We start from the raw sequence: 25,190 nt of genomic DNA on the forward strand, positions 1-25,190 counted from the left end.
CCAAGGAACAAGGAATGATGATTCTAGAATAGTGACGGTGACTCTCTGTAGGAGGAGCTGCTCTTCTTCAAGCTGTAAAACAAGAGGATTCTTTTTCACATCTACCACCACCTTGCTAGAGAATCACAAAACACTGGTATGTAACCAGTTAGATATGTCTGAATTCTTAAATATGTGGCATTAACTGTAAACATGCATATAGCACATTTATCTCTAATTTTTTTTTTTTTTTTTAATATTTAGGTGAAATGTGTGTGAGGGCTTTGATAAGCATGAAGCACTGCCTTGGGTCCTCTAAGGTCAGTCTTTGGAAAAAATCAGGAGACAATGCTGATTGAAATAAGCCCCAAGACCTTGTATACCACAAAGAAGGTAGCAATCTGCTCAAACTCTTTGATATCCCAAATTACAACCTAAGTACATTTTGAAAACCCATTATCACATATCCCCGGCCAGAGGTCTTTGGCCTCTTAACCTTAAGACTGAACTACTTTGAAATTCTGCATTACTGGTCATTAGTTGACTAGTTGCTACTCAAAGTGTTGAGATCTTCCTTGTATCTAAAGTCCTCTTCTAGAAATTGTTACTAGGTAGATGTGAATTTTCTACGAATCTGAAAATCAATCTTGGACTTCCAAGTAACATAAAAGTTTGAACATTTATCTTCATTTCTTCCCAGGCCCACTAAAATTATGATGAACTCATTTCCAAAGGCTTTATCTACTACAGCAGGCCAAATTCCTCAGACTCAGAAGTTCCTTGGCCTCTAAAAGAATGGGAATTCAGTGAGGATTTACATGCTGACTATGAAAATCTCTAGGTCTTTCCCCAACTGAACTCCCAGAAGGCAAAGCAGCCAGGCCTCAGCAACTCAGCCAGCAGTTTGGAGAATTCCAAGAGACAGTACAATTCAAGATAAAAGCCTAAATATTTTCACATTTTACATTTTCCCCTATACAATAAAGCATCCAGGTCAGACCTAATTACAAAAGCTAAGAAACCTCATGCTCATAGGAAATTTTCCAAACAGCCTCTTAATGCCCCAGTCTCAAAATGACCAGCCAAGAATCACCAAATATTTGAGAAATGCCTCTATAACAAAAGTAGTAACCAGAGCACATGGGGCGGGGGTTGGGGGGGGCAAAAAAAAAAAGGGGGGGAAGAAGCAGAGCTAATGCAAGGAAGAGACGAATGTCCGTAAAGAGCAATTAACTATTACGCTTCAAGAGATAAAAGATTTTTGAAAACATTACAAGAATGAAATGCTTTACCAAATAAAAAGGCATATCCTGGAACGAGAGACAGTTAGTGAAAATTAGAACTACGACATTAAAATTCATCGTGTAAGAGGATAAAAGTTAAGTCTTGCAGGCACACGGAAAGCAGTGGTTGTTTGGAGGTGCAGGCCATTCTAATGCCACTCAAGCTGCTCCCCCTGAAGATGTACCACTTCTGGTCCTGCTCTGGACTGGAGTTGCCAGAACACCATAAAAATTTAGTCCATTCTTAGCAGTTTAAGGCAGGCAAGGGGCTTTTGAGTTTTTTGTTCTCCCTCTCACATAATGCCAAAGCATCCTAATCAATGTGACGATTTCCTTTATTAGACAGATGGTTGGAAAGCAGGATGCCAAATACCTCAATATTCAATTCAGTCAGCTTACATACTGCCCTGATGCCGAGAAGGACATCCACCACCCCCCAGAAATGTCCCATTGACTCTGTAACAAAGCAAGGGGTACTTTTCCCCTGCATTTCCTGCTTCCATAGTCAATTCCAAAGGAATGATTAAAACAAGGAAAAATATGAGGTCTTGTTGCCCATCGCTGTTGGATAATGATCATTTTAGTCATGAAGGATGTGGCTCCAATAAGGAAATGCAGTGCCTGGAAAATGTAATGTTTCATATTCATGCATCTGCGCTCTTGCAAATGCTTTTTTGGCACCATGATATTTTCTATGATTAATTTTCCACGAGATTTACAAAGGAGTAAAAATCCTTGCTTATAAAAGTTTAATTTGTATTTTCTGAATATCTCCTGATATCAAATGCCAAAGTTCTCCTTATTTCACAGCAGGGGGAAAAAAGCGCTATTTTCTTTAGCTGGACATTTTCAGTTGGACATTATCTTTAATAATATAACTATATGCTTCATCAGATTTATTTAGCAAAGTATATATTGAATATGCATTATAATACACTGAAACTTCAGACAGAGTGTAAGTCCTCCTGAACTTCCATATAGAAAAAATAGTACAATTCAGGATCCAATCCTCTAACCCCTGATGTACAGAGTAGGTCACTGCAGATCTAGCAGAGCACAAAGCAAGCAGGAAAGCTCTAGAGCAGATGGCATGGCACTGAGCTGGACTTACTGTGCATCCCCAGAGTACACACTTATCCCTACTTCCAGAATTTGAGTCAGGATCATTAAAAAGTGATGGAAACTTTAGAGTCCTATGTCAAATAAAGAACCAAAAACAAAGACGTACATAACAGGTGTCCTACAAATTATACCAGGAGACGCCATATGAATTTGGGGAAAGTATAGAACAAAAATCTGGCTTCCTCTCACATCCCTTCAATCCATCTTGCCCTCTCAAACACATGCACACACGAAATTTGATTCATTATGTTTAAAATGGGGCCTGAGAATCTGCATATTAAAAATAATTTAAAAAAAAAACTCTCAGATGGTAACCAGTAATTGGCTAGAGAAACACACATATACTCAATCATCTTTTAAGTTCCTTCCAGAGCTTTGGTAAGTAGAAAGCATGACTTGATACTTTCCAGAAGCATGAAATATAGTTAGAAAGTTAAGATAAATCAGGACCTTATAAGTATTATATAAGTTATGTGAATATTATGAATAAAAATTCTAAGAATGTAAAGTTTCATCAGCTCACCTCAGAAAGAGCAAGTCCTAAGAAAAATCTTTATGATTTATGAATGTTTTTTTATGAATGTTTGGAATGTAAACTTCAGGAGAATGAGGAAGCCATTCTGAGAGAGGGAGAAGTAGAGGGTTGCAGGAGAGAGGAGAGAGGCACAAAAGACCTAGAAAAGCTACAGCAGTCCCAGGACTTTATGATGGACACTGGCTAGAAGCATGGCCACCCTGGTCCTGGCCCAATAATTCTGTCTTATGAGGTGTTTCCACCCAGATTGGCTTACCACAGGTATCCTACAAGTGGGAGGAGAAAGCCTTCATGAGTAGTCGGCCAGATGTAACTTTCAAGGCCTATCTTAAATTCACCCTCTTCCAAAAAGCCTTTTCAGACTCACCCAAACTTACCATCTTCTTCCTCCTCTGAATTCAGCTAGCGTTGAAGAACATGTAGTTCAATGCCTTCACATGATAGAATAAAATCCCAAAGAAAATTTATTTTCAATATCACATGGATGATAGAAGATCAGACAGGCCTTTGTTCCTATATTACTTCACCTTTCTTTCATGTTGAAAAGATACGCATCAGTTCTTAATGCCTAAACCGATATCTTTTAATTTTAATCACCATTGAGTTCAATATAATATCGGTGTGCCAATAAATACCTGTGGAATGAAAGTATGTTGAATTATATTTCAAATGAATTATATTTCAAATAAAAGATTGGACTTCCCCCTCTGGGAAAATGGAGTAGATATACTTTCTCCTATTCATCTCCCTAAGTACAACTAAAATCTCTGGATGTTCTACATAAAACCAACATAGGAAGATTCTGAGAGGTGAAGAGAAGACACAGATGGGCTGGGACCTCAGGACCCAAAGAACACCACCAGGGTGAGTTCCTTGGTTTTCTTTTAATTTCATATATCCCAGATTGGAGCTGCAGAAGGTAGCAACCTAAAAATGCATCAGTACAGACAAATAAAGCCCTGACCAAAGCTTGTCCTCTCTAGCCAAAGCACCAAGAAAGGGACACTACCAAGACAGAAAACTTTTATATGACAAACACTCCACTCCAGCCAAACACCACAGGAAAAACAACTCCACCAACATCGATGTTAGCAAAGACTAAATGGGAAGTTCAGATTAGCATTCCCACTGTAACAAAGGTAGTAATAAAGTACCCCTAAAGTGACATCAAGGTGGTATCAGAGAAGGCTACAGAGACCTTCATCTCCATGGAAGACAGCAAACCACCCTCTTTCCCCATAGTATCAGCAGAAAGTCACATGAACTTTCACCTTGACCTAGCAGTGATGAGGCAGCCCTAATCCTACCCACTAAGGGGGTGCCAGAAGAGGCCTAATAGGGAGTTAGGACTTTTACCACTTCTCAGCAGTAATGGGGGCATCCACCACTATAGTAGCAGATACTAAAACACAGCAGAGTAGATATTAACATAACAAAGCTCCAAATTATGTTTGATGGTTGAAGCAAAAAAAAAAAAAAATATTAATACTATCTGACTTGGGTATAAATATGAAAAAATATTTAAGGCAATCATATTGTAAGTGGAGAAGGTAAATGGAGGTAAGTTTTCTAATTTCACTCAAACTGGTAAAATCTTCTCAATAGTCTGTGATAAATTACGTATAGAATGTAATACCTATATATTAAAGCTATACAAAAGACTCAAAAACAGTATAGATAATTCAAATTTTTCAAAAATTGTTCAAATAACCCATGGAAAAGCAGAAAAAAATTAAGAAGCAAAATATAGACAGAAAAATAAAATAGCAGACTTTAACCAAAATATGCAAAAGATATAAAATGTCTACACAAATTAAAAGACAGATACTGACAGAACATTTAAAGATATAATCCAAGTATATAAGGGCTACCAAAAACTCACTTTAGTTATAACCATACATGCTGTTGAAAGTAAAATAAGCCAGGCATAGTGGCACATGACTGTAATCCCAGTAACTCAAGAGGCTGAGACAGGAGAATTGCAAGTTCAAAGTCAGCTTCAGCAACCTAGCAAGGCCCTAAGCAAATAATCGAGACCCTATCTCAAAATATATAAATGGGGGGTGGGGGGGACACTGAAGATGTGTTTCAGTGATTAAGCACCCCTGGACTGAATACGCAGTAACAAAAAATAAAAAATAAAAAGATAAAGACATTTCATGCAATTTTTCCTAGTTCATTAAAGCTCTATAACAAAATGCCTACACAGGATAGCTTATAAACAATAGAAATTAATTTCTCATAGTTACAGTCTGCAGAGTCCCAGATCAAGGTGCTGGCAGTTGCAGTGTCTGGTAAGGGACATCATCTAGTTCAGGATTACACCCTCACAGCTTCTAATCTTATGGTAGAAAGGGGAGGGGAGCTCTCTGGAGTCTTTTCAGTAAAGTAACAGCACTAATTCCACTCATGAGGGCTCTGCTCTAATGATCTCATAACTTTCTAAATCCACCTAATATCGCATTAGTGGTTAGGTTTCAACATACTAATTATGAAAGGATACAAACCTTCAGATTATAGCACAACTGTTAGAAGAAAGCAGGAATCACTACATTAGTAAGAGGTGGACTACAGAGCAAGAAAAGTTATTCAAGACACAGGGACATTATATAATGATGAAAGATGATCCATCCATAAGTCATAAACCTATGTGTATATACCAAATTATATGACAAAATAATGGAAACTGATAGACTGAAAGAAAAAATTACAAATCCACAGATTATATTCAAGTACTTCAACATCCTTTTTAGTATAAATAGAATACCACTCAGAAAATCAGCAAGAATTTGGAAGATTTCTATAACACTACTTACCAGCAGGATCAACTCAACAATTATCAACACACCACCCCAAAACAGCTGAGTACACATACTTTTCAAGCACTGATAAATCATCTCAAGGTAGACCATGTTCTGAACCATAAAAAAATTCAACAAACTTAAAAGAACTGACATAACCACAAAGAAAAGAAGTAGGCATAACAAACTAGATAACAGGAAATTTTTCAAATATTAGAAATTAAACACCCTTCTAAATAATTTGTGACTCAAAGAAGAAAATTCAAAAATATATTGAACTGAGTTTAAATGAAGAAATAACATACCAGAACTTATGAAACACAACCAAAGTCATACTAAATGTGTATAAATCAATAATCTAAGATGTTGCCTTAATAAGCTGAAAAAAAAAGTGGCAAATAAATCCGAAAGGAAGGAAGGAAAATAGAAAAATTATAACAAAAATAGTGTAATCAATGAAATATTTTTTTTCTTTGAAAAGATCAATAAAAATCAAAACTCAAGCAAGATTGTCAAAGAAAGAAAAAGAGGATCCAATTATTAATATCAGGATTAAAATAGGGGACATCATTACAGACCCCACAGATATCAAAAGGAATATGATTAGACAATAGGAATATCTGTGTGTACAAAATTTTCAAATTAGATTAAATGAATTAATTCCTCAAAATCAGACTACCATAACTCAGTCAATATGAATATTTGAATAATCCTATAATTAGAAATATTTAATTCATATTTTCAAAATAATAAATAGGATAGGATGATTTCACTGGAGAATTTCACCAAGCATTTAAAGAATAATTAACAATGGTCCTATACCACCTCTTCTAAGAATTAGAAGACGGCTGGGGACATAACCCAGTGGTAGAGTGCTTGCCTGGTATACACATTGGCCTGGGTTGATCCATAGTACCTCAAAATTTAAAGAATAAAAGTAGAAGAGGAAAAAATGCCTTCCAGTTCATTTTATGAAGTTATTTTTGTCCTGATACCAAACTAGACAAGAGAGAACAGAGGACAGACTAACCACATGCCAATACTTTCCATGGATATAGATACCAACAGTCCTTAAAAAATAAACAAATAGAATTCAACAATATATATAAAAAAATAGACACCATAGCCAAGTGGAGTTTATCCCAGAGCTATGCCACCCTGGTTTAATATATTTTTTAAAAGTAATTAACAACCTAAAGAAAAAAAGCCCCATGATCCCATCAATACAGAAAGTGCCTTTAACACAATTCAATCAATATTTTTTAAAGGGCTCAGAAAAGTAGGAATGGAAGAATATCCCCAATGTCATAATGAACATCAAGAGCCAACATCATATGACTGAAACTCCATAGCTAACATCTTCCTTAATGGTAAAAGATGGAATGTTTTCTAAGATCAGGAATGAGATGAGGTTGCTCTCATCAGGAATGAGGTTGTACTGAAAGTTCCAACCAGTGCAACAGAGCAAGAAAATGGATACAGATTAGAAAAGGAATAAATTTTTCCTGATTGCAAATGATGTGATTTTCTATGTGAAAAATTCTAAGAAATCTAAGAAAAACTCCAAGAATAAGTGAACCAGAAAAATCACAAAATACAAGATACGGTATAAAATCAATTGTATTCCTGTATACTACCAATGAATATACAGACACTGAAGCTTAAATACCATTTTCTATTACTCAAAAACGACAAAAAGAATACAAACACTTAAGTCTAACAAACCATGGCAGGACTTGTATGATGGAAACTATTCGAGACTGATGAAAGAAATCAAAGAAGATCCAAATAAACAGACAAACTATGTTCATGGATCCCAGTAAAAATGTCAGTTCTTCCCAAATTAATATACAGTTTTTAAATGTCTATCAAAATTCTAGCAGAATTTTTTGTAGATATATATAAGATTATTCTAGAATCTATATGGAAAAGAATAAGAAGAGCTAAAACAATAATGTGGAAGGGATTGGTCTATCTGATTTTAAGCCTGTGTGGTACTAACAGAGAAACAGATCAATGAAACAGAACAGAGAACACAAAAATAAACCCTCAATATATTCCTGTTTTTTTTTTTTTTTTTTAAACAAAGGCACAAAAGCAATTCAAGTAATGAAGAACAGTCCTTCCAACAATTCATGCTGGAGCAATTGGACCTCCATGGACAAAAGCAAAAAAAACTTACGCCCACACACAAAAAAGTTAAAAGTCAAGTCAAAATGGACTACATGTTTAAATGTAAAACATAAAAATATGAAACTTTCAGAAAAAAATGCACAAGAATATCTTCAGGATCTAGGGCTGGGCCAGGAGTTCTCAGACTGGATGCCAAAAGCACACTTTATAACAGCATACTGGTTAATTTCATCAAAATCTAAAACTTTTACTCTCTGAAAGACTGTTAAGAGGATGAAAAGACAAGGTATAGACTGGAAATGTTTACAAAGCACATATTTGGCAAAGGACTGTTACCTAGAATATACAAAGAACTTTCAAAAATCATCTGTAAAAGAAAAATTAAAATTCAGTGACAAAATGGGTGAAACATGAATAGATCTTTTACCAAAGAAGATAAATGGCAAATCAGCATAAAGAAATCATTAGAGAAATACAAATTAAAATAATGATAGATTTCACTACATACTTATCAGAACAACCAAATAAAAAATAGCTACAATGCTAAATCCTGTTGAGAATTCATAGGAAACTGGATCAGTCATACTTTGCTGGTAGGAATGCAAAATAGCACAGCCACTCTAGAAAATGATTCTTCAGTTTAAAATCTAGACATGAAATCAATATACACCCCAGTGATTGCCTTCATGGGCATTTATCCCATAGAAATGCAAACTCATGTGTACACAAGCACCCAGACATGTATGTACAGCTTTATTCATACAGTCCAAATTGGAAATAACCTAGATGTCCTTCAACAAGTGAATAGTTAAACTGTAATGCATCCATACCATGGAATATAACTCAATGATGAAAAGGAACACATCACAATTTAGAGATGAACATCATAATTTAGAGATAACTATCCAGAGGAATCTGCTGAGCACAGAGATAATCCCCAAAGGTAACATACTATGTGATTCTATATAGATGCTATTCATGAAGTGTCAAAATTATAAAAATTAGCATTTACTGATTGGGCTATTTTTTTGGAGATAAGTTTTTTTAGTTCTTTATATATCCTGGAGATTAATGCTGCATCTGAGGTGCATGTGGTAAAGATTTTCTCCCGGTCTATAGGCTCTCTCTTCACATTACTAAGTGTTTCCTTTACAATCAATCAACAAATACATGAAAAAATTTTCAACATTTCTAGCAATTAGAGAAATGCAAAGCAAAAGCTACACTGAGATTTACATGAGATTTATGTGTATTGTGAGTTTGCATTTTTTATCTCACTCCAGTTAGAATGGCAATTGTCAAGAATACAAGTAATAATAAGTGTTGCTGAGAATATGGGGGCAAAATGTGTACTCGCACATTGCTGGTGGGACTGTAAATTGGTGCAACCACTATGGAAAGCAGGATGGAGATTCCTCAGAAAACTTGGAATGGAACCACCATTTGACCCAGTTATGCCCACTCTTTGGTTTATAGGACTTAAAATCAGCATGCTACAGTGACACAGCCACTTGTTTATACAAGCTCAACTCATAATAAATAGCTAAACTATGGAACCAACTTGGGTGCCCTTCAACAGATGACAGAATAAAGAAAATGTGATCTGTATACACAATGGGATATTACCCAGCATTAACAAAGAATGAAATTATGGCATATGCTAAGCAAAATAAACTAATCCCAAAAAAACCAAAGATCAAATGTTTTCTCTGATAGGCAGATGCTAATTCACAATGAGGTAGGGAGATGCTAGGGAGAATAGGGCTACTTTGGATTAGGCAGAGGGGATGAAGGGAGAGGAGGGGGTATGGGGATAAGAATGATAGAGTGAATCAGACATTATTACCCTATGTGCATATATGATTACACGATTGGTATAATTCTACATCATGTTCAAGAATGAGGAGTTATACTCCATTTATGTATGATATATCAAAATGCATTCTATTGTTGTATATAACAAATTAGAAAAAATTTTAAAAATACAAAATATAAAAAATTATAAAAATGAACAGATTACCGTTACCAGAAATTAAATAGGGGGAAAGAAAAGAAAGGAAATGAGTGTCACTATAAAAGGACAATCTTTGCAGTGATGGAAATTTTCTCTATCTTGACTACATCAACAATATCTTGCTTGGGATACTGAACTTTAGTTTTGCAAGATGTTACCATTGGAGTATACTGAGTAGAAGGTACATGATTGCTCTTCAGTATTTATTCCAACTGCCTGAGAATCGACAAACTTGATATATATAATCTAAAAACAAATTTAATTACAAAATATATGGTAGCATGTTTCATGTGATAATATGAATAAAATTTTGAACAAAATGTTTCTTTTTTAAAAAAAAATAATATTCTTCAGTGTCTTGTCTTACATACTCTTACCTACCACTCCAGTCTGAAGGTCCGGGGGGTACTGCTAAGAGCAGCGTGCTGGACAGATGGTCTAAGTAAGGCAGGCCACACACCTAGCAGGTCCCCACTCAGCAGTGGGACCCCCTCAATCAACCAAGTGCTGCTGTAGCTCCACAGGCAAGCAGGAGGGCGACTTAAGCCACAAAGGACTTTATCTTCCTGTCCATGCTAAAGGTTAGGAGGACAGCATGGGGGCTCTTTGCACTGTACCTTGCAGGACTGGAAGGAGGATGAGTAGTGACATCTGTGACAAGTGTTGGGTTCCTCAAGAGCCTTGTTAAGCAAGAAATCAACTTCTGTGGTGGTCATGGTTGCAGTTGAAGGAAAAGGATAATTCACACCAGGACCCTCCAGCATGCCTATAGTCTGCACATGGAAAGGGAAGCAAGAATTGAAGGAGAAAAGTGAGGAGAGGTTTTAGTCTTGAATGCACAGGGTTGGCTTGGGGCCCCGAAACTCAGGCACAGGGCCCTAAGAAGTCCCTTCCGGAAAACAATGTCAACAATACAGAAGAATCCAATTACATTCATGTGATGTCCAATCATCTTATATATTATAAATTTAGGAAGCGTCTGCATTTCATAGGCAGTTTTTCAGTATGAACGTGTCATTCCAATGCCAATGCTGCCCTCTAGTGGCAACAACAAGTACCTGGCCGGATGGAGCTGAACACTTGGCCAGTTTTCTAGTCACATTGACAGCATTCTCATCAACATCAACTTCACAAATCAGTAAAGGAAAGGCACGGAAGACAGGGAGGAGGGAAGTGCTGGGCAGTGAGAGTAACCAAATTATATTGTTATACTGAGTGCATGTATGAATATGTAACAGATTCCATCATTATGTACAACTGTAATGTATCTATAAAAAATATGTGGAAAGAGGGGAGAAAAAAAATCAACCTCACAAATGACCAATACTATTCAATAAAAATTAATCCATTCTGTAGTACCACAGGCTAGCTAGGTTAGCTATTACGACTAAAGCCTTTGAATAATACCTAAATTATACTTACCAAAAAAAATTTCAAAATAAGATTGATGAGAGTATTTTACTTGTTTGTTGAAATATTAATATTCATTTTGAATTTGGAATGTGATTTGATTTACAAAAACCACTTCCTTGCTCATAACCCTCCAAGAACTGCTGTGGCGTTAGATGCATACATGGGTTTCATTTCCATTGATCTAAGAGATAAAAAGATGATTCTGCTTCTACAGAGGGCGAGATTACAGAGGGAATTGTATGGAGTAAAGGATACATGCTTTGAAGAATCTCAGATGCAAGTGTACTGGTTAAGGATTTGGGTCAAGTCACTTGATTATGTGATGCCTTGGTTATTTTTTCTACTAAAATGGGGAAAACAGTTCCTACCTCAGAAATATAAACACAATCCCTGGCATATAAGAGGTGCTCAGTAAACTATATCCACTATTAGGTGTATGTTTGTACCAGTTCAGACATGCCTATATCAATAGATAAAATGACATTTGGAAGAATATGAAAAATATGATTGCCAACCTTTCTTTTGAAAATTTAATTTTTAAGATCAATTCCCCCAAATGCTATACTTTTTATTCTCTGAAATAACAACCAACGCTTATTACATTCTGAGCACCATTCTCAATACTTTACATGGATTGTCTCATTTCATCCTACAAATACCCCATCAGAAAGGGACAGAAAGGTTAAAGTCACATAGCTTGTGTGTGACCTAATGGGCAATGAACTCAGGCATCTAAATTCCAGATGCATCTTTTGCCACCATGCTAGATGGCCTCTCTTAGGTTTACCTGAGCACATTGTGGGAAATACTAACTTGGGGTTTATGTTAGCACTGATGACTTATTCTTAAAGACTTAAGGGTAGGCTGGCCAGGTTTTGGAGAAAAGTAAGCAACTGCCCACAAGTGAAGATATTCCTAATTTAAAATATTTACTACCTTTTTCATATTTTATTGCCTGGTCAAGACTAAACCAAAAAACTGAGCAGGTGAAATATTTACATTGGTCCAGTACTTTACAGTAAGTGATTTCTTCATCCTCACAATAATGCTGATGTAGGAAAATATCATCCCCACTGTACACATCGGAGGCCAGGACTGTTAGGTATCTCACAACCCAGAGATGGCAAAGCTATGACTTAAAACCAATATTTGCTGTCAGTCCGGTTTTCCTCTACAAGTCCTCTGCAGAAAGTCTCCAAAAAATTCTAAATGGAAGATCTCAAATCCAACTTTCACACTGCCGAAGTTCAAAATCCAGTTTTAATTAGGGGGGAAATGGAAGGAGTTTGATGTTGATCAGGACAAAAGAGACTTGTCGCTCCCTTCTGTTCTGGGCCATGTATGGTTCTGTAGCATCACAAGGGAAATCGGGACCAAAAATCACTCAGTGGACGTGATTCCTCATGCCTGTAAATCCATCTACATTGGAAGAAACAAATTCTCACCTGCTATCTTTCTGGGACAGTAACTTTGTAGCTGCATTGGGGAAAATATACATTGTGGTCTGCCTTTCCATCAGCGGATGATGGAATTGCTTTTGTAGATTGGAAGTTTGAGAATTTTCCATCAAATCTGAAGAGTACATGTAGGTTCTTCCTAAAATTATGTCAGACCTCAGTGACTTATCCTATCCAAGTGTTCCTCAGGAACATACCTATAGTTTCAAAATGAATCCATTCCTAATACCTTTTCAAAAGATATTTTAGATTAAATCAGGAGGGTCCAGCTCCTTAAAATTGCTGTCCCCGACCCTGGAAAACCTATCCATAATTCATATTTATAATCCTCACTCAAAATGAAGCCATACAGATCTCCTTCTGTACTGAAGAGGGGAAACACCCTAAACTCCCAGTACCAGAATGTCTTATGAGGGAAAGAAGGGGAGCACAGCATTTCAATTCTAGAGACAAAGTCACCCTCAAGTATAAGGGGACAACCAAGATGACACTTTCCAAAGTTGTCTGGCAAATTATCTTGTCCCCTACTAAAAGAAAAACAAATCCCTCCAGATATATGCAGCTGCAAGCAATTACTCATCTCCATTAAACACTCACTTAAAAGACTAATTCGAACGACCCCGCTGCCTACACCTGCGTGAGAAAAGTAAACAAGTTATAAGGGGAAAGGGCAATGTCTACATGAAAAGAAAATTTAAAAAGACATGTCTATAAACGAATGCACACAGAGGAATGAAAAGTTGTATCCCATTTGCGTACAATGAATCAAAAAGATAAAATTAATAAAAGAATGCAAGTGGTCATTTCTAGAACACCAATATATTTTTAACAATCCAAAATTTATATGTAGTTAAGAGCATAATTTCAAAATACGGAAAAATTTGAAAGGATAGACAAATTTAAAATCATCGAGACTTCTAACATATCACTCTTGATCACAAAGAAAACAAGAGTAGGAAAACATTCGCAAGATTTTGTAGGTATTAAACAACACAATTAACTATTTTTAGTTGATGTATTTTTAAAAATTTTTATTTGTCTAGAACACCAATATTAACTCATCAAGGCATCAAATAACTAAATTCCTCATTACTAAGTGGCCTGGATTACTCTCAGGATAAGTAATTTATCAATCCCATTGCTAAATATTGTTAGCCTTTTATGGAAATATAAGTCCCATGCTACTTCCTTAAAATATGATAAAATTAATGATTTGAAAGAGACTGTGGGGCCTCATAGTAGCCTCCTACATATCTTGGCAGGGACTAAAGAATATATGCTTGAAGGTTTCATGAAGCAATTGAAACTCTGTGCTGTGCATGCACCAGAAATACAAAGCATTACTACTATTGGGCACTATCTATATTCCAGTGTGCTGGAATATTTCATAGGTGGTTTTATTTCATTTTCACCATAAATACATGGTATTGCGAACATCATTTTCAAGGTTTAGAGAAGGGCAATAACCTGTCTGTGATCACCTGACTCATAAAAGGGCACATAGGAATTAGAATCATCTTATTCTCAAGCCCGAGCTCTTTTGCTCTGCCAGTCTATCTTAGGAGCCAACCATTAAATACAAGGAATCCCAAACTTGGCAGCATTTTGGAATCACCTAATCTAATTAGTTTTTAGAAGACTAATATTTGGATTCAACTCTCAAGGAATTTGATTTAATCAATTTCAGGTATGTCCTAGATGTTCCGGTATTTTTAATACTTCCAGGGTGATCCTCAGGTGCAGCCAGGTTTGAGAATCACCCTGTGACATAGCAGGAACGGCTCCTGCATTCCTTTTCTCTTCCTAATCTGTGCTGGAAATGGAAGCAGTTTAGCATAGGGCTTAAAAGAACTGGTTTGGAAGTTATTCTGATGAACCCGAATCTCAGCTCTGTCCCTTGCTAATTTTATAATTTTGATAAAATTGAACTCTCTAAATTGCACCATTCCCACCTATAAAATGGAAACATTTTTCATGATGATTATATTAAATATGATTATATAATTAAAGAATACAACACGGTTTCAGAACAGGTAGTAACTATCTGAAAATGCCATTGTTATTCCTATCAACTTTGAAATACCCATCTCTTCTATTAGCTTATAATTTCATTAAATTTAGGTAAGAAACTATGCATAAAATGATACTAATGTTGGTAACTGTCATGGGTATTACCCGTTAAGGTTTGTGAGATGCATTGACATAATCCTTTATTTAATGATCACATCTCTGTGACATATTATCCCATATCACAAGTGAAAATGAGGCTCAGGGAAAACAAGTATCTCTCCCAATGTCACACAATTCTCAGTGATTGAAACAATTTTAATTGACTACCAAGATGGTTCCAGTTCAAATCAAATAATACTTCAAACAAGACTTTTTTTCAAAATACGCTAAAAGATGTATGAGGATTTTTCAATGCAGATTTCTTGCCCTAAACAATTTGAGCAATTCTCTTTTGAACTACCTTTGAAGCTAGTCTTTAATGCAAGAAAAAAAAGCCACTCTCATTTTGCTATTGTTTCTTGTACCCATTATGATCAGCCACTTAAACAACTGTTCTTGCTCTGATTGTATTTGGTTTTGGGAAATAAACAAGAGAGAAGTTTCATCAGTAAGCATGTTCAAAAGGACTCACCTCAATTGCACAGGTAGTTGCAAAAAAGGAATTTCAAAGATGATTAATTTATAATAGCATCCTACAAAAATGATTGGAGGATGTACAAGATCCGGTTTTAAATTCAAGTTTTCTTACTTCATTGTGACCGCTTATAAATATCTAGAGTTATTTCTAAGAAAGCCTAAATGAGACCTCAGAGATTTCTTACAACATCCAATGACTTGGATTATTATAGAAAAATTTCCAACATTTTCTACTTTTGACTCCACTTAATAGAAAAATTTCAAAGCATTTGTCTTCAATTAGAAGTATTTTTCTCTGATATATACAGATAAAATCTAGGTGATGAGAATGTGAAGGAATTGTCTACAGTCTCTCAACTAGCTGAGTGGGAACTAAAACTCATAAAACTTTTTGACTCTTCAAGATAGAACCCCCACAAGAGTTGACTTACTCCAACCACTGATATTAGAATGACGCCTTTGGATTAACAGATTTTTAAAACATGATAATGAAAATCATGTTGGGTCCAAAAACTATTGACCTACTGAAAATGAGACAGACTTCCACAGATTTCTAGGTCTAGAAAAATCAGATTTGTTTCATTAGGCTTAGATGTGAGACTGCATGGTACAGAGTTCTGGGTTCAATTCCCAGTAATACCTAAAGAAAGGTGGGGGTGCCCCATTGAGATCATCTAATCCCCACTTTCTAAGTAGTGAATCAACATGCAAAAGAGATGGTGTAACTGAAATCAGGATCATAACACAAACAACATTGCTCTGAATTTTTCTGTGTCTAGCATCTTGCTAAGCCACTGAGCTGGGCATCCTCATTATTTTTGCCACAGCATCACTAACGGGTAGGTTCTATTAATATTCCTATTTCATAAATGAGCAAATGGAGTAAAAGAGCTTAAGTAAATTACTGAGATCACATGGCTACTGTGGCAAGCTGTCTTCAAAAACAACCCCGAATGGTCCTGGCCGTCTGATATTCGCCAACTTCTAATAGAATACAGCAAAGGTGATGGGATGTCACTTTTAAGGCTCACCTAAAAGTCACTTCCAACTCGCTTTCACTCTCTAGTTCTAGCTTGCTCACTCTAATAAGGCCAACTGCCATGATGGGAGGTGCCCTAGGGGGTGGTCCACGTGGCCTGGAACTGAGGATGGTCTCTCTGGCCAAGATCCAGTAAGAAACTGAGGCCCTCAGTTCTACAGCCCACAAAAAACTGAATCCCACCAATAATCCCACCAGCAAGCTTGAGAGCAACCCTACCCTCAGTTGAACCCAAGGAGACTGTGTCTTTGGCCAACACCTTGATTGCTGCCTATAAGAAACCCTGAGACAGTAAGACGCAATAGGACTCCTTTCCCAATGAAGCTGTTGGATAGTAACTATGGTTATAAGCAACTAAGATTTGGGGTAATTTGTTATGCTGTAATTGATAAGTTTTAACATTCAGTAAATTGAAATCTCAGGATTGAAACTCAAGGATATCTAAGTTCCAAAAAAATGTCTTTTTTTTTTTTTTAACCTTTTACAATAATGCCAAATGATAGTCTATGGTAGATCATGGACCATGATATTATAGATCAATTCTCATCTTCATTAATTCTTCTTAAAAATATTACTGAACCTCAACTAGTTATCATAAATTCGGGTTCTAGGATATTAAGTTGAAAAAGACAAAGTTTCTAAACCTTATACTACTCACCTTATATCTGGGGGGAAAAGACATACAAACATGCTTTAAAATTACTATTCTAATTCATTTGGGGACATTTATTTTCATGATGATGCAGCTCTGTTTCTCCAGATTTTTATATAGATGCCCATAGAACTTCTAATTCCATTTTTTGGGGGGAGGGGGTTGGGCTTATAAATAGTTAGGAATTAACAATGTTTTACACATATACCAAAAAAATGCTATTAGTTAACATCATTATATCCTTCCTTCACTCTTCTAAACTTGAGCAGACTAATATTTAAGCAATTCTTCCTGAAATGAATATGAAGTAGTAATGAACAGAAGGGGTATTAGAAGATGAACCTATAGGGAGGAGATGAAAGAATGTAAGATGTTTAAAAGTAAAGCATAAATTTTAAAAGAAAAATTTGTAGGACAAAACCAAAGGAGATATTAAATTCACCAGGAAAGCACTGATAGAATTATTGATTGCTTGCTACGCTGACCAATGTGTGATTCTTCCCCCTGCCTGCCTCATTAGGGCAATTGAGGAACGTTTACACTAAAATCATAAACCATGGTTTATCTGAAAATGTTTCTGAATTAATTAGCAGAGGATGACAAAAAATAATGAGAATGCCTAATGTTGATTTTGGGTTCCTAATGGTTCTCAGGAGAATCTGTCTCACTTTGGTTGATGAGACTGACAAGCTATGAAGTGAAAGTAGTGACAGATTAAAATGATGGATCTTTCCTTAAGCTATTTAATAAAGAGCTGGAGCTAGAGAGATTTTTTTGTGGCAGTTATATTTTAATAGCCACATGTTTTATTTTTTGTTCTTTATTTTTGCTTCAGATAACTTACATAGACTTTTATTTTCTCATGAACAGTGTTAGCTCTGGCCTACTTTTTGGTTTTTCATTTATTTTCCTTAGCTGTAGTAATGCTACATATTCCACCCTACAAATGACTTTTTCATAGGAATTAACAAAGCAATTGTGTTTATATTTAAAAAAAAGTTTTCAAATCAAATGAACTTCATATCAGTTTAGCCAGACCCTGGTCATTCCTGACAAACCATTTGTCTAGCAGATAAGTATATTCTCAGGGAATTATCCACCCAAAACATGAAGACTCCACTTGAATTTTCTGACATCTAATCTTCCTTTCTGTGCCCTGGAGATAAGGAGCCCACAGTGCTGGGAGATGTGGTGCTCAGCCTGGGAAGCATAGTCCCAAGTGACTCCAGGCAAGACACTCAGTCCAAAGAAACCATCGTGAAACACAGAGGAGACTATCATGAAGCCCAGACTTGACCAACGAACAACCCACATACAAAACCCAAAGGAACAGGAAGATAAAACAGGATAATCAACATAATGAACTGACAGAATGTAAAACTAAATAAGTATTGAGCACCTAAAGTAGGGACAAGATTGATAGGGTTTTTTTTTTTTTTTAACTGGCTATGAAAGATATTGCATTAAGATGAAAAACTCAATAGAAGAAATTAACTGCAGAACCGACAAAGTTAAATAACAAATTAGTGAGTGAAAAGATTAGACTGATGAACTCCCAGAAAACACTAGGAAGGACATAGGTAGAGAAAAGGGAAATGTAAGGATTAAAAAATTAAAGAGAGACCTAGTCCTACATTCTGAAAGAGTTTAGACATCAAGGAAACTTGAAGGAACAAAGTCGCTTCTGAGACTTACGATAAAATTTTCTAGAAAGCAAAAAGCTTCTGAAGGGCACAAGGGAAGCAAATCTCCTTTGGGGGGGCGGGGCGGGGGGAGACCTGGAGCCAATTGAGATCTTTCAGCTGCATTGAGTACAGGAATACAATGTACTCACATCTTCAAGTTACTGAAATGAAAGATCCTTAATCCTAGAACATTGTCTCCTACTCTGCTACCATTTAAAAGTGAAGGCACAGTAAAGACATTTTCAGGCTTTACATAAGATGTCAGAAAATATGCCACCAAGAGAGCTGCTGGAAAAGGAAGAAGATAAATGAGAAGGACGCAAAGATAGACGGGAGGTAAGTGGGAAAAAAGTCATAAATGTTGTAGTTCAAGAGGAAGAAGAGCAGGGAAGGGAGGATGTGATAGAAGGGGAAGTGGGGAGAAGAACCGCACTGCCCACATCAGTCTGGGGAGTGGAGGAGGAAAACTGCCAAGGATCCAAACAAAAGAATGGAGGAAATGAGGTGCAACAGGAAGCTGAAAATGTGCTGCCATCCTCCCGACTGGGAGGGCCAGAGGGACCAGGACAGGGTCACCTACAGGTGCCCTTTATGAATTAATGGGCATAACTATGGCATCCAACCATTTGGGAATAACCATCAGAACAAAAATTCAAACTTCAACTTTCAAACCTCTACAAAAAAAAAAAAAAAGGATACCAATTTTAAAAGAAAACAAAGCATAATAAATAGGTAATGCTGACATAATTCAGATATTTTTGTCCTTTAGCCTATGAATGTGGTAAATCACATTAATAAGTTTTCTGATATTAAATCATTCTGCTCCTGAGATACACCGTCTTTAATCATAACACTTCAAAAAAGATTAGATTTGAGGAAAATATCAAGATTTTTGCTTCTATGGTCATAAATAAAATGGCCCATAATTTTATTTTCTGTCATGTTCTTATGTGGTTTTCTGTCATGTTCTTATGTGGTTTTTATATTAAAGTTAATCTAGCCTTATATAATGTTTCAGAAGCTTTTCTTCTTTTACTAAGTTCTGGGAAAATTTAGATAAAGGAGGGTCTACTTGTGCTTTGAGTGATCCATGAAATTCTCCATGCCTTTTGTGGAGGGGTAGATTCTTGCTGTTGTAATGTCTAAGATGGTCAAAAAGGCCCTGAGGCTATTTCAGTTTGGCCCATTGATATCTCCAGATACATCATCACAGCTTCTTATAATCTGTGGTCCTGCTGAACTGGCCTTCTTACAGGGATATGGATCCATGCAGTTTTCCTCTCTCACTTCTTGCCCTTCACACCTGATTCCTCTACCTAGAATCATCACCCACCTACACTCACCTAATTCCCACCTTCTTTTATGCCTCAGTCTGGGCATTTCTTCTTCAGGTCCCTTGATCTACCTGCAAATGGACACTTATTGGTCACTGGATTGAATCAACTCCCACAAATACCACATTTTCAGCTTACCAACCTCATGGTTTCATATTTAACACATCTTCATGGTTCTCTTAGCTTAGGATTTGAGTATGAAAGGGATGTTTCTACTGCAGTTATTTGGTCTCCTCTGTCCTGCAGAGGCCACATTGACCTCGGGATTTAGGACACCATCAGGCATCAGCAGTCTGATTAAGTTCACATAAGAGAAGTGGTGGTATTTTTCAAGTCTACCCATCTGTAGACATGCAACTTAGCAGGATATGCATTCCATCCAACAGAATGTCTCGGGGCACTCGGAGGACAACTCTCTTTGGTTGGCTCATGACAGGACAACTGCTTCACATGACACCACTGCACTACACCCCCCTGTAACTCTGAAATTACTATAATCAAAGTTCTCATTTTTCTATTGCACAGGATGACTGTTGATAATAATGCATACATCAAAAAGTATTCAAAGATTTTAAATGCTCCCACCCCAAAAATAATATTTAAAGAGACAGATATGCTCACCCTATTTGAACATTAATAACATATATGTTTAAACATCACATGGTTTAAAATGGTATTAAAATCTGTTTAATTATATTTTGATGAAAACTTGGGTTAACCCAACTTGGGCTAGTGGTCTCAGAGCTCTGCCTTACTTCCTCTATACAGTGAAAAATCCTCATGTGGCTCACAAGAATCCTTCCCCTGAAAAGGATAAAATGAGATTTCTCTTGTGAAACTGCTTTATACTCTATAAAGAATTATACATATTAAGTGAGTAAAAAACTCATTGACTGGTCTTATACAGGGCTGCAATATTTCATGGTTGGCTTATATCATTTTATATACTAGGTAAAAGAAATTTTCTAAATAACAGTTGTCTGTTGTAAAGGTTCATGTAATTTTCCTAAATTTTTTTGCTGACTTCTTAGGGGAAGAATCAGATTCTTTTCATCTCTATATACATATAGCAGGGTCAAAAAATTTAACTTACTACAACTCACATATGCAAGGTGAACCAAACATTATTTAATCTATGATTAAGGTAATTTTTCTCCTAGAACCCTAATTTCTTCTCAATTTACTTTAGATATAACTTAATTCAATAATTTAAATAGGCTGGGCACAGTGACACACACCTGTAATCCTAGCAGCTCAGGAGGCTGAGGCAGGATGATTGTGAGTTCAAAGCCAGCTTCAACAACAGTGAGGCACTAAGCAACTCAGAGACCCTGTCTTTAAATAAAATACAAAATAGGACTGGGAATGTGGCTCAGTAGTCAAGTGCTCAGTCTAAGCAAGGCTGCCTATTGTGCCAAATCAATCATGCCTGCCCCTGCCTCTCCACCTAAACTGGAATTCAAGTGTTTGGGGGAGTCGGGCACAGAAGCCCTCGGTGATATTGGGAATTAGGGATTCCCTGACCCTGGACTGGGATGTTGTGTGCCCTGGCCTATAGAACAATGGTCCTCTTCCTCCCGGTGCCCAGGGCTCTCTAGCCTTTCCATACTGGAGTTAACATGATTCAGAGTCATCCTTCTGTTCCGTTGGTGGTCCTCTGCTGACTCGTTCAACTCCTATAGTCCATGAGAATCTTGCCACGTTCCTGGTGGAGAGTCACCTTGTATTGTCATACCAGTCCCTTAACAAGCCCACTGGCTGTCAATTCAGTGACTTCCTGGCAGAGGAATTAGGCACCTTGGAAAGACTAAACTTCTGGCTTCTGGATGCTGACCACCAATATTTTCCCTACAGCAGAGCACCAGAACTCAGAGCAGTCAGACCTTATCCATTTCCTGCATTATCTTCATTCACCCAGTGTTCCTGGTTCTCCTCAAGCCTAAACCTGCAGGAGGGAAAGAGCAGTACATCTTTTCCATCCCCTACCACACTTATGGGACCAGCAGTCAGAGATGCCCTCTCATTCTCAGGGGGACCGGGCCAGCATAAATAGATAAGGCATCTTCCTTGCACCTGGGGTCTGTGCTTTTTGTTGATCCACCCAGTCTTATATGATGGCACTCTTAAGGGGAGATATTCTTCAGAGAACTGGAACATCCCTCAGTATCATCTCATGTTTGCAAACCTGTTAATTATTAATGAATAATTAATTTTGCATACCAAAATCTGAGTACGTTCTTGCTCTTTCCCTCAGCATTTCTTTTGTAATATATCTTATTCTCCAGACCTTCTCTTGCCAATGACTGTTGAAGTCAGGCTAAGCTAAAGAGCTTGTATTCAGAAAGGAAAAAGGAAAGCAAACTAACAAAATTCTAAACTATTTTCCTATGACAGATGGGTAAATATGCTACAGCAAGATACATTTTTGTGCAGAAGAATTAGAATTCAGGCATAACCCGTCTCTGAAAGGCTAACTTCCAGAGGCTTCTTTAGGTTTTAGTACAAAGAATTCCATGATTTTAGGGAACCTGAAAGACTTAGTCTGAGAAGGCTCCAAGTCTCCTGGGCGGCCAATCTAGTATAATCTATGATCAGTGTCCCTAGTACTCCTGATGGTGATGGTGGGAACAGACTGGGACCACCCTCCATTTCTATGTTTGGATGTAGAAGCCACAGACACAGCTGTTCACAGGTTGCAGACACACACACACACACACACACACACACACATCTGAAGCAGTTGACTATGGTACATCATAGAGTGGATGGGGCTTCTTAGAAATGACAGAGCGGAGGATTTTAATCTCTTAAACACCGTTTTGGCCCCTTTCCCCAACAAAGCAGTTATTGAGGCCAAATTTAGCCTGTAACCCCAGTTTCCCAACTTTAAGATTCATGTCAAGTTAAAATGATCCTAAATGAGTGTTGTCAGACTGGAAAGGGGGTTGGCAGCATTTAGAAGATTAAAAAAAAAAAAAAAAAAGCATCTCAGAAATATGTGAACTGATGTTATTAACTGGTTCCATCTCACCAGAATGTTGAGAGAAAATTGTGTCCATATTTATGAGGCATAAGATGATTTAGGAGGAAGTTCATATCATGGTTGACCTTCAACCAAAAAACATGTTTAAGTCAGAGTCCACAAACCCAAGAAGCTTCAGTTTATGCAGTAAGGAAAACTATGGGGTGTAAAAGGTAGAACATAGGACTGTATAAAACTGGTGAGGCAGCCTACCCACGAGATTCAAAGGGGACATTTTATATAGTCCCAGGTCCCCATGGTCTGTAGAACACTTGTGACCTCTGGTGTATGCAAATGACTTGTGCATCTTCTAAAGAAATGGAGTCAGTTTTCATTTCATAAAGCAAATGAAGATCACGGTGTATGAATTAAGCTTCTCCTCCATGTGTATCACAGCACACAAGCTTCTGTGCCCCAGACACAGATACAGGACACTCGGGTCTCTTAGTCCTTTGTGGGGGTCCTGCATGAAAATCCATGAGGTGGCCAGTGAAGACACAAATACCACAGGTTTCAAATTGCTTTCCTGAAAAAGGAGTCCAAGACTCTCATCCCTCCATCTTCTATCTTAATAAATGGTAACCTGAGCTAGTGGTCCAAGAAAACCATGGGTTGATAGGGGCATGAATTGGAAAGAAGATAAATAGAAAGCCCTGGGCTCCCCCTGTGTAAGTACTACATCCACAGAAGCCCTCCCTGTCTTTAAAACTTGGACACTTTTTATAACAAATTGGAGTCAAATTTACCCACAGACATTTTGCTTGTCCATAGTTTTAGCTTTTACATTAGTTGCCATTCTTTGAAATGTGGGAGATCGCAAAAGGTCAAGTAGCATTCGGCTCAATATCCTGCTTGAGCTGAACAGAGGATGCCTCTGTGGACAGGACTCCCTCTCTACAGTTCGCCGCTGTCTCCCCTCTACTCCCCTCCATAGAGGCAGCCTTGTACGGCCATCTTGTGCTACTGTCCTCGTGTTTATTTTCGATATTGACTACAGACATACACGTCCTGCCTAATGTCAGAGGCACTAGAGTCTACATTCCCTCTTATAGAGGCCCCTTTCCCTGCTGCCCCCAACACCAGGTCTTGCTCAGGATTACTTTCCTATGCCCTTGGCCTGTGTCCTCAACTGAACGCCATCTATGAGGGGGAAATGTGGAATGTGGGTAGTCGATGGGTCTTGCCTTCTAGCAGAAAACTATTTCAAAGGGGCAATCTTGACTGCTACCTGATCTGAGCTAGAGTCCATCGGTGACTCCAGTTCTGGACCTCAATTACAGCCCTGGACAGCAGCTGAAAATTTTTAGAGAGATTCTTAGATGAATTTTTAAAGTGGCTTGTCCACTTGTAGCCATACCTGAATTTTTTCTCCGGATTAACACACAGATCTTAGTGAAACTTGTTTCATATTATCCTTTCTCCATTTTAGCTTTTTCTCAGAAGAAAGGAAATAAACATTATCAAACCCGATGCGTATTAGGAGGGTGTGAACAAGCTGTGCTTAAGATAAAAATGGATTTGTTTTCCCATTTTTCTTACTAAGGCAGTTATTTCATTTTCTGCTTAGTGTGTGGAGTTATGGAACTTATAAAATCTTGTAATTAGACTCTCCTGGAAAAACCTGTACTTCTTGCTTCACCATTGCACCATTTATTCTGCTTAAGGAAACGTCTTCTGGGTTCTCAGCAAGCATCTGACTCTCAAGACATCTAGCCTGCAGTTCAGGATGCAGCATTGTCTTGGACCCTTTAAAGATCTCATAACTGATAAAGTCTGTTCTTCCCAAGAGGAGGCCAAGGTTAAAAGCAGGGTGGGGAGGGGAACCATTTGTGAAAAAGAGGTCTGGGAAAAGTAACATGAGATTAGGAAGGACAGAGTCTTGGCCAAATGCCATTTGCATTTGTGTGTGTTAAATACCTCCAAGCACATTTGTTATGGTTTAGATAGTAGGTGTCCCCCAAAAGCTCATGTGTGAGATGATGCAAGAAAGTATAGAGGTGAAATGATTGGGTTATGAGATTTTTAACCTATTCAGTACATTAATCCCCTGATAAGGATTACTGGGTGGTAACTGT

Source organism: Sciurus vulgaris (assembly GCF_902686455.1).
Source record: "Sciurus vulgaris genome assembly, chromosome: 14".
Classification (NCBI taxonomy): domain Eukaryota; kingdom Metazoa; phylum Chordata; class Mammalia; order Rodentia; family Sciuridae; genus Sciurus; species Sciurus vulgaris.